The sequence below is a fragment of the Eleutherodactylus coqui genome, chromosome 12 (genome assembly GCF_035609145.1).
Source record: "Eleutherodactylus coqui strain aEleCoq1 chromosome 12, aEleCoq1.hap1, whole genome shotgun sequence".
Lineage (NCBI taxonomy): Eukaryota > Metazoa > Chordata > Amphibia > Anura > Eleutherodactylidae > Eleutherodactylus > Eleutherodactylus coqui.
Window position 1 is genome coordinate 127,398,242 of NC_089848.1, and position 8,524 is coordinate 127,406,765.

Consider the following 8,524-nt stretch of genomic DNA (forward strand, 5'->3'; position numbering starts at 1 on the left):
GCCTCACTGCTTGCCCCTCTTGTACCAGCTGCTAGCATCGGACTGTGATGTTCGGTGGTTAATAAAAGTTAATCTGCAGAAAGATATGGAGTCATAAAGAGTGTTTACAGAAATCCCATCTGGCCCAGGGCCGCTCCTGTAGCTGGAATTGTTTCTTCAGCCACAAAAGCCAAGAGGGCATCACAGTTTGGTCCTATTGCGTTCCAGTGATGCGGAGGGTGGATATTGTATCACAACTAGAGCGTGTCGAGGATGTACTGGCTGAAACCATGCCACTGATGCCAGCGGTAAGCGAAACCCTTAAACCCCGTCTAGGCCTATCTCTAGCCTGAGCAAAGGCATAACTTGAAGATTCATAGCCCCAATGCAAAATCTGTAACAGGGCCCCCCAACTTTATTGCTTTATTCATAGTACTGGGCTCCCTATATGGAGAACATAGTGTAGTGGCCCTGAGAGTCCTCCAGAATAGCCACACATTCATAGTCCTGCCACACTTTGCTGTGTGCTTCCAGGAGACATAGAAAGTGCTGTATGTCAGAGAAACCCTGTTACTCTTTTCTCTTCAAGTTTAAAGCTTGGCAACAGCTGGCTACTTATTGGCTATATGTCATACGCCCACTGATTGGTCGATGAGGATGGTCAGAGTCAAGAGCGGGGAACTGTAGAGTGAGCCAGTATGCTAAGGGGGAGGAGACAGGAGAAAGTGTGGGAACAAGACAGGAAGTGAAGGAGGAGTTAGTGAGTAGTCTGCAGAGAGAGTCGGAGAAAGAGGTCGTGTAGAGGTGGTCAGCGGAGTGACCAGCTACAACACACTATTTTCAGCAGGTAAGCTAGGATTCATCAACTCCCTAGTCTGCCAGCAGTGAGGAGGAGAGAAGCTGGGACCAATTCCACTAAAACAGTATGTTACACTAAACCCGGTGAAGTCAATGCCAGGAAGAGTGCAGAGGTCCATCTTAATGTCAACTCAATTAACTGCATCACCAACTTCCAGTAAGCCCAACAGATAACTAGGCCTATGGGACTTTCTACTGTGTAACCTTTAGATCCAGTTAGAGAGAAAGCGTTGAAGAGGAAACGGTGTTCAATCAAAATTCAACTGTATTACCACGCGTTGTTTTACTGCATAACCAATTGCTGTGCCAAATTTTTGCAAGACTGCATTATTGTATTGCATTGCCAAGTTCAAGCTTCAGTAAAACTGTGCACTTCCAGTTTACTTATCAAAAGCTACCAGGACTCGTGTCAAATTATTTCCATCATTGATCCTTATAGTCCCGGATGAAGTGCTGGCATCACGTGACAAATCACCGTTTACTATAAAAGGAAATATACATATAATCTTTTGTGCCACTGTGTTGCGACTGAGTAGGACACCTTTGCCGCCATTGTTGGGAGAGATTGCAGAGCCACCTGTGACATCCATCTTGCAATCCTCGTGGTCTCCCCCACTTTGGCGCGTCTTACTAAGGTGCTGCAATAGGCCTTATGGGCCGCCTAAGGGTCCTGGGCCCGGGTGCAACCACATCCCCTATAGTTATGCCCCTGACTAAGTGTAGTTGGAGCTGAGGTTGACTCTATTGAACTTGCACCCTATGTAGACATGTTGGAACCTGCACATCTCTTTGCAGATATTGACATTACCCCATACAGCGTAACTTACTTGATAACTGCAAGAGCACAGAAGGAACTTGTGTAAGTATAGACGTTTTTGGAAAATACAACACCGAGACTTCAACTGAATTGAAAATATAAGCTGTTAGACTGTTTATTGTATCTTACATTTTAATCACATAGCACAGTGGCATTAATCAGGATAAATCATTTTGGCACCCTGGAATGCAAAATTCCTTTCATTCCATTATAGCATTCTAGAATAAAAAATTATACATTATATACCTATAAAAATAGCGCAAACTTCACTTTCCTTTGTTGACCACATTGTCCCCTTGCCGTCATTGATTAAGGAATCACAAATAAAACTATAAACACCTTTATTTCATGTGCTTACGTGTTTTTCTATTACCTGGACTATAATTCTAGGGTCACACAGACGACAGCCGGAGCCTCACTTTTACCTGGATCTCTACAAGATAGACCTTTCGGGGGACCAAGACTTTATTTAGAGAGGGGCTATGCTTGCTGCATCCTCATCTATTAGTTATGTAGAGGACAAATTAGACCAATCGTACAGCAGGTCTTCCTAATGATCCGGCTGCATAAAAACTTGGAAATACAATGTATATGGGTCAACATCCAGCAGGGTGTTGCATAGCTCTAGTGTGCGTGGGATCCCCCAGGTCGGTATGAGTTAACATACCATACAGAGATATCAGGTAAAAAAAAGACTTATACCATACAGTATATATAGATTTTTTATTTATTTTTTTTACAAAAGGCTTGTATGGCCAACATATGTCCATGTTTGCCTATAAAATGGCAAGAGCCTTCTAATAAAAATATTCCCAAGGTATTTCTCTGAAGGATCGCTCAAATACAATGTGAACATGGCCCAATAAGTACTATTTAATCCCAGGTAAGATTTGTAATATGCGTATTTTCCATCTGCAACTTTTGTGGCACATGCACATGGTATACCATGAAAATCTGATACATGCGATTCCCACCTCTTGGACCTGCACTTATCTCTAATTTTTGCCCCTTCTACTCTCTAACTAGCTGAATGCGGCAGCTGGGGTGGTTGGGACATACAAACATCCAACTGAGCTTTCTGTAACTCTGATAGAAGTCAATGGGAGCTACGGAAACAGTGTAGCACAGCAAGCTACACTGTTTCAATGAATGTCATTGACTTCTATGAGAGTTATGAAAACAGCATAGAAGACTTGCTTGGCCATTTCCATAGGTCCTGACCAGCCCCGGCTACCACATTCAACCAGGCAAGAGGCAGTGGGGGCCAGAACTAGAGAGAAGTACAGGTCCAAGAGGTAGAACTGGTATCTATCAAATTTGCGTGGCGTATCTTGTGGATACAGCTTTGAAAGTTTCAGATGGGAATACCCCTCTGAGTCTCAGGTTAAAAAGTGCTGCTTCCACAGATAATAGCCAATAGGTTCAATCGAAAAAAGTATTTTGTCTCAGAAGCACAATACTGAAAAAAAACAAATTCCTAAAAAGAAATGTTTCCAGTTGTAATGACACAGTGATTATCTCAATATCTCAGTCTTTCCCACCCCTTGGAACCCAAGAGAAGCCAGCGGGCGGTCAAGTGTCATTCATTGTGCATGTGACCACTCATGCCAATCGCCAATAATTCTGAAGCCTGTGATTGGCTGAGCAGTCATGTGCACAATGAACAGTACATGACCACCGACCATCTGCTTCCAGGTTCTGAGCGGCGGGCACCAGGGCTTAAGCACTAGATGGGGAGCCGATGAAGTAGCCAAGTAGGTTTTCTTTATTTTACACAATTCTAAGCCTTGGAAATTTTCTTTTTAAAGACCCGGACAACCCCTTTAAATAAAAGTGCAGGCCAAATGTAATAAGACTCAAATGCTTCTTTAAAAAATTGATGCATCTTTCACTGTTTATGTACCAGAAAATTAAATCTCCATCAGCTATGTGCTGGTACGAAGTTTTGCTATAATTTTCGCTAATTTTCACAAAAATTATAGTAAATCTGTAAACCCATGAGAGACCCTTCAACTAAGCCCACCCACTTTTTTGAAAAGCGGCAAGTGTTGTGTAAAAATTAAAAAAGCCGCAAAAAGGAGCATATGTACCATGGAGGCAGATATGCTACTGCTATGGGCCCCTTAGTAACAAAGAGCTGAAGACCAACTAAGTCTGGGCCCTTTTGTTTAGCTGGCAAGAACCTGTGCAGAACTTTGCTCCTCACATGAACTACATTGCAAAAACGGGACAGGGGGGATTATAGCCCTAGGGTTGCATAAGGCTGTGGCCCTTCTGTCCGGGGCGGCCACAACCGGTACCATGGTCGGCAGTCCGTCATGGCCCCCTCTATTTTATGTCTGCACCTGTTTTTCTATATTGATTAAGTGTTAAAATAAGTAGATGAATTAATCAGATTTATTTTAGTGCAGAACATTTATTGGCTTCAATATTGAATTCCTCTATTAAGGCTTTATTAAATCTAGAGCAGCACAACAATAGAAATCGTGTTCTTCTGCACCCGTTTGGTGAGTAGGGTGGTAATAGTTTGTGCTTTTCTACACACAGTAGTGCTTGCATTTTCCTGTGGCAAGCCCAATTCCAATGTTTCATGGCACTGTCAGATATCAGGTCTAAATTCGAACAGCTTGAAGTGGACGTATCATGTCCTCATGTCAGTGGGACCGGTTGCATGGCTTTACTTCCAAGACACTGCTGACTTTATTGCAGTCTTTGTTTTGTTCATATTCACCACCATTCTGCTGTACGAGATCTTCTTTTAACGGGGGTATCTTATTGGTGTTCAGCAAACCAAACCAGTAGAGCCCTGTTTCAGGTCAAACTTTGTTAAAAGTTTTGTTTGGCATGTACATGAACTTTGCTTTTAGCAACATTCTACCCCAAACTGGGCTCTACTGGTTCGGTTTGTTCAACACTAGTTCTGATCATTGGCTCTTAGACAGTGTTATACACTAGTTTAAGGGGTTTGGGTGAACTTCCAAGTTGATTCAAACTAATTAAGTCCAAACTAAACTTTTTGCAAAAGTTGAGCAAGCTGGCAGAACCAAACTTTTATACTGATTGCTCCTCACTAGTCCTCAGGTTAGTTAAGTTGTGAATGTCGGCCCAGTTCAGTTATTTTTGTAACTGCTTATAAGTTTATTGAAAAGTCAAGCCTGGCCTCTAGAAGCCAAGTGGAGAGTTGTGTTATTTTGCATTTCTCTGCCCGTTCATTTTGTTAATACCTGATTGCGTATTTCTCCACATGACCATTTATCACAGACACTGGGAATGGAGGCGCGCCCTTAATTACTGAACGTCAGAGTAGTGAAACAGTGCAGAAAGGTGAGCATGGCAGGACAGACCCTGTCCTAGACTCATTGTCTATAGAATTATATCACGATTTGGTATACGGATGTCGCTACACCAAAGCAGCTCAGCGCTTTTGACCCCAAAGCAGTGTAAAGGTAAAACAGAACTAATCGTCTTTTTTTCCAAAATTCGAACCCAGAGTAGTGCTGGGCTTCTGCAACCATCCCAACGTTTGCAGTAACTCTCCGTGTGGCAACCAGTTAGAAAGACTGTTGAGTGTTATGCAAGTAAATATTGCAATACTTTCTGGAGATTGCTCCATAGTTGATAAACGTTGTCAGCATTAGGCTGTGGTCACTACCTACGTCAATGTTTCGATGCAAGACCTTGTTGACTCCGACTCAGCCCTGCAAACAGGTCTACTTTGGCCGATACAGACTGGAGTTAATGGTGATTCCCATGGCAGGTTTTTGATCCACCGATGCTGGTGGCTGCTCCTTGATCTGAGGGTCCCGTTCTAGATTTGTCTCCTGGCATGGGGAATGTTCCAAGTGAATGATCACCACCGCTCACCGTCAATCAAGTTTGATGTCAGTATTGACAGTGAGCATTGGCAACCGCCCACTTGACACATTAAAAGGGCCAGGAGCTTGAATCTAAGACTAGCTGGTATGGTGGTGAGTAAGAAAGATTTCATTGGGGTTATGGGTGCAAAGCTATACAGCCATCCCCGCTGACATGAGAACACAACAGGTCCTCTAATAAGGAGTTTCCCACTAGAGACTTTTTTGGCCTTTCATAGATAATATATATAAAACTCTCATCTAAAAGGAAGGGGAATGACCACTAAGATCCTCGCTGATACCAAGAATAGTGGTGGCTGCATTCCCAGCAAGGATCTGGATGTAGTCAAATACAAATTATCTGGTGTATCCCAAATACTAATTCATTTTAATTGAGCATGACCACATGCAGAGCGTACCGCCACATGGATTAACCCCTTAACACCACCGGGCGTAGACTTACAGCCTGGGTATGTATCCCGATTACATCCTGGTTTATATGGAGTGGGATCGCTAGCTGATCCTGTTCCATACAAGGTGTGTGTCGGCTGTATGGGATAGCTGACACCCACCCACAACAGCCAACAATGATCGCGGCTATTAACCACCTAATTGCTGCTATCAATTCTGACAGTGGCATTTAATTGCCAGGATCGTTGGTCAGGGGTCCCAAAAAATCTAAAAGAATGTAAAAAAAAGTACAAAAAAGTTTTTTTTAATTATTGGAAAAAAATAAAGTAAATAAAAAAAAGTTTTCCCATATTAAAAATAACAACAGCATATTTAGTATCGCTGCATCTGTAAAAGTCCGATCTATCAAAGTAAAACATTATTTATCCAGCAGGGTGAACGTCGTCAGAAAAAAAGACACAACAAAAAATTGTGCGTTTTTGGTCACGCCGTCTCCAAGAAAAAATGTAATAAAAAGCGTTCAAAAAGTCACACAAACTGCAAAGTGATGCCAGTAGAAACTACAAGGCGTCCATCAAAAAATGAGCCCTCACACCATTTTAGCAATACAAGAAGAAAAAAGCAATGGCTGTCAGACGATGGCAGCAGAGAAGAATTGTAGTTTTTCCAAAGATATATTTTTTTTTAAAAGAAGTCCTGCAAAAGTAAAACTATATGAATGCGGTATTATTGTAGTCATAATGACTCACAGAATCGGGTGAGGTCATTTTTGCCCCAGTGTGCATGCTGTGAAACCAAGACACCCCTCCCCCCGCCCCCCAAAGATGGCAGAATTGTGATTTTTTTTTGCCATCCCACTCCACTTAGAAAATCTTGAACGTTTTTTAGTAAATTATGTGGTGCATTAAACAGCACCACTGAAAAATACAACTCGTCTTGCAAAAAACAAGCCCTCATGTAGCTCTGTAAATGGAAAAATAAAGTCATGATTAAACTTTAGGTGATGTCGAGTCCAGGGAGCCTTATTTTATACCCAGCCAGTAGCCCATTCCTGTGGTGTTTTCTGGCAAAATTAGGGTGCGCACAACAAGCATGACTCTTTTCAGGCTGTACACATGCATTCTTATTCGCCATTCATACATAGCCTGGTAAAAAGAGCCTTGCTGCTATGCGGGCACTGATTTCACCAAGGAACACTACAGAAATGGCGGACCGGGTGAGTATGAAAAGAGGCTCCCCGATTCCCCCATCATCCAAACTATAAGTGCCATAACTTAGTCTATGGCACTTATAGTTGATGTCAGGTTCCCTTTTTTTTAACTTATTACACCAGGTTCCCTTTAAGTTGGCTGCACACATTAAATATAGCGGGATCAACTGACTCTTCCCCCAACAGCAGATAGAAAGATTAAACATGTTGGATTTCTATCTGTTCAATCCAACAGATCTGGAAGGGACTCATTCCCCTTTCTCACTGAAAAAACTTTGCTGAGCATGTGTGTTTATGGGGAAGATGGGAGGAAGAGTTGTCGGACAAAACTTTTTACTTTTATGGCGTTAAGTCAATGGTGGGAAAACCCATAAAACCTATCATTGTCCATTATTTACATGGCACCTCCATTTTGTTTCAACCATTCACACCTGCCCAGTGGGGCTAACAATCTAATTTGCCTAATTTTGCACATATTAGAGATTTAGACAATACGTTAACCTACAAACTCAATTCAGGCATTGTCCTTGGGGATGTAAAATGCATCTGCTCTATCTAAAAACTTTTGACGCGTCATAGGGACATGTCAAAAGTTTTGATTGCTGAGAATCGCTAGAACAAGTTGGCTGAGCGCCTGCCTGAGCCCGGTCACTGCCTGCTAGTAGAAGACGGACTCAATCGAAACTCTAAGGTCTCTCTCACACAGGCGCTTTTTACCGCGATTAATGCTGCATTTTGAAAGCTGCATTAATCGCGGTTTTAACTCTCCTATTAAAATCAACGGGGCCTCACAGACATGCATTCGATCGCGGGACTGAATGGCGCTCTCCAGCGCCACGATTTTTGAGCACTGTCTACTCTATATTTATTTGTTTAGCGCACCTCATCACCCATCACAATCATGGGGTGCCCTAAAAAAAACTCTGTCAGCCACAGCAAAAGTAAAAACATGTTTCAAGTTGCATTGCTTTGCCGCATTCATGTGTGACAACGGCCTAAGGGCCCTTCTCATTTTTCTCATTGAGACTACACTCCAACCTCGTTCCTTCCATGCCAATGACGAGGCGCTGTGCTGTGCATTTCCATCCCTAAGGCCTCCTTCCCACGAACGGATTTCCGCCACGTAATTCGCGGCGAAAATCCGCTGCGTTGCCCGCAGCTATTAGGTTCTATTGAACCTAATAGCACAATGCTCACGATGCGTAATTCCACCGCGGAATTACGCACCGCGATTTCTCCCGTCCTCACCCGCAGCATGCTCTATTTTCTGCGGGTGAGGACGGGCTGTACGCACTGACGGCTTCCATTGCAGTCAATGGAAGCCGTCCATTCACGCTATCTCCCGCTGTAACCAGCGGGAGATAGCGTGAAAAAACGCTTTCCCGCCCACCGCCG